The sequence below is a fragment of the Bidens hawaiensis genome, unplaced genomic scaffold, assembly GCF_021521415.1.
Source record: "Bidens hawaiensis isolate Kalapana, Puna unplaced genomic scaffold, B.hawaiensis_p1.1 tig00072993_1, whole genome shotgun sequence".
NCBI classification, from domain to species: domain Eukaryota; kingdom Viridiplantae; phylum Streptophyta; class Magnoliopsida; order Asterales; family Asteraceae; genus Bidens; species Bidens hawaiensis.
Window position 1 is genome coordinate 37,988 of NW_027502719.1, and position 3,337 is coordinate 41,324.

The window sequence follows — 3,337 nt, forward strand, 5'->3', positions numbered from 1 at the left end:
TTGTATGATTAACTAGAACTCACTCAGCGTAGCTGAGTTTTAGTATGCGCGCATGTGAGTAGAATGAGGCTGCTCGCTTGAGGGGAAACACATGACATGGAAATGAAGACACTGGCATCTCAAGAAAATGTTATTTTATTTAAAAGACAATGTTTTATGTTTAAACGACTTGAATGCTCGTTAAGAACAGAATTGATGGTTATGTAATATATTGGTTTGAATTTTTTATATTCCATGTAAAGTTTTAATTAACTCTGATATTTATAACTGCGTTTATGAGTAAATCCAACGTCCAATGTAGGGCACCGGGAACGGGGCCTTACAAGTTGGTATCAGAGCAAAGTTCGAGAAATTTAAGCATCCTACATGCTTAGACTCGAACAGAGAATGGGATTTCAAGAAAGAAAGAAGATGCCAGTACAAATATGCCATGTGTCACTCAAGCAAACTAAGTAATGGTAAAGTATGTGATTAATTTCACATGTAAACTAGAATAATGTATGAATGCTAGCTTAATTGCTAGGGGTAGAAGTATATGATGATATGAACTGGTTGATTGTCTTACTGTAGAAGTAGAACTAGCACAAGTGGACTCACAAGAGGAAGTGCATAGGACACGGAGAGTAACGTGATCAGCTAATCACAACTGGCCAATGTTATTACCTGTTAGCCTTACTATCCTTGTACTAAATGGTTCCTTAAGTGATGACGTTTGTGTTTCCTTATAGAATACGAATGGCTGGAGATAAGAAAGTTGCTGGAAGGGGAGGACGTACGGGATGTCGCGGTAGGCCACGCATGGTCCGAGAACCGTCGGTAGAATCAACTACTAACACTGAAGGGGAAGGAAGTGCAGCTGGTCGAGCAACAACGAAGGGTTTCATCTGGATCCCGAAATTCAAGCTGCCATTGCTCAAGCGGTAGCAACAGCTGTAAAGAACATGTATCTAAAAAAGTCTTCTGGAAGTCAGGCAAGGACTGTTGAGAAGTCTGGGGAAAAGAGTAAGAAGGATGATAAGAAGGAGAAGGAGGAACCAAGTGTGGTTTGGTCGGTGAAAGTCGATGATGGACAAAGAGGCCGAGGTGGGTGCAACTATAAGTCTTTCAAAGGCTGTGACCCACCGAAGCTAACTGGCTTGGGAGATGCTAGCGCTACTCTCCAACGGATAACCACTATGGACAAGGTTATCCGCATTAGCGAGTGCCCTCCCGACCTAGAGTGGGCTATGCTACCCAATCGTTTAGTGATGAGGCAATGTACTGGTGGGAGTCAGTTGAGCAGAGAAAGAGTCAGGAAGAGATAAAGGCGATGAGGTGGGACGAACTGAAGGAATGCAGGCTTGGGTAAGACCTGCGGGAAGATGCACGGTGGTGAGTGCAAGTGGAGTAGGAAGTCTGATGTTTGTCACAAATGTGGGAAGGCTCATGGTGGGGAATGCAGGAAGATGCACGGTGGTGAGTGCAAGTGGAGTAGGAGTTCTTATGTTTGTCACATATGTTGGAAGGCTCATGGTGGGGAAAGTAGTCTTGGGTCTAATATGTGTTATAAGTGTGGGAAGGTAGGGCATTATGCCAATGAGCGCAGTGCGAAGCCCGCGTGTTACAAATGCGGCAAGACAGGCCATTTGACAAGGGAGTGCACCGATGGCGAGGCTGGAAAAAGCGGAAAGAAAGGTGCTGAACAAGCAAGGCCAAGGACTAGAGCCTACTTGCTGACCTAGGAACAAGCCAGACATATTCCTGATGTTGTGACTGGTACGTTTTTAGTAAACGGTACTTCTGCTTCAGTATTATTTGATTCGGGTGCGAATAGAAGTTTTGTAACTACGACATTAAGTAAACTAGCCAAAATTAAATGTTGCCGAGTGTCTGAAACCCATTAAATAACGAAAATAGAATTGTAAGATAGAATTAGAGGGACATGAGTTCCCTGTTACTTTGTATGTTATGACCTTAGGAGGGTTTTACGTAGTCTTGGGAATGGATTGGTTGTCTGAGTATGAGGCTCAGATAGTGTGTAAGAGTAGGATAATAAAGCTAAAGTCCTTGGATGGTAGTGCAATGACGGTTTACGGTGATAAGGAAAGTTCAGGGCTTAACGTCATTTCGATGATAAAAGCCGAAGGGCTATTAAGACGAGGGTGTGGCGCCTACTTGGCGTATGTTGTCAACGCTACGGCCGAGACGAAAGAAATGAAAGATGTTCCTATCGTTCGTGACTACCCAGAAGTATTCCCTGTAGATCTTCCGGGGTTGTCACCAGAGCGAGAGATAGAATTTCAGATAGATTTAATACCAGGAGCCCAGCCCGTTGTGAAAGCACCTTACCGACTAGTATCGTCCGAGATGAAAGAATTGATGTCCCAACTGCAAGAACTCCTCGACAAAGGTTTCATCAGACCAAGTGTTTCCTCGTGGTACGCACCGGTGTTATTTGTAAAGAAGGATGGAAGTATGAGATTGTGCATAGACTATCGTGAGTTGAACAAGCATACGGTAAAGAATAGATATCCTTTGCTAAGGATTGATGATCTGTTTGACCAACTGCAAGGTTCGAGTTTGTTCTCACGAATAGATCTCAGATCGGGCTATCATCACCTGAAGGTGAAAGAGGCAGACTTTCCTAAGACAACGTTTCGGACGCGGTATGGACACTATGAGTTCCTCGTGATGTCATTCGGTCTAACGAATGATCCCGCAACATTTATGGACATGATGAATAGATTGTGTCTGCCGATGTTGGATAAGTCAGTTATCGTCTTCATCTATGATATATTGATTTACTCAAAGAGCGAGTCTGATCATGCTGAGCATCTGAGAGAAGTATTGGAGACTCTGAAGAAAGAGAAGTTGTATGCTAAGTTTTCGAAATGCGCGTTCTGGTTGCGAGAAGTGCAATTTCTAGGTCACGTGATTAATCCTGAAGGGATTACCATGGACCCAGCTAAGATTGAGGCGATAACAAACTGTAAGACTCGGCAGAATCCAACTGATATACGAAGCTTCTTAGGGTTAGCTAACTATTATAGGAGATTCATCGAAGGTTTCTCCAAGATAGCCGCACCGTTGACCGGTATGACCCGTAAGTCCATAGTATTCAGTTGGGGTAAGTTTCAAGAAGAAGCTTTTGAGGAATTAAAGAAAAGACTCACGCAAGCTCCAATCCTTGCTTTGTCCGATGGCAACAAGGATTTGATTGTTTGTACCGATGCTTCGCATCGTGGGTTAGGTTGCGTGTTGATGCAACGAGGGAAAGTGATAGCTTACGCATCTAGACAGTTGAAAGTCCATGAGAGTACTTATCCGACACATGATTTAGAGCTAGCAGCAGTAGTGC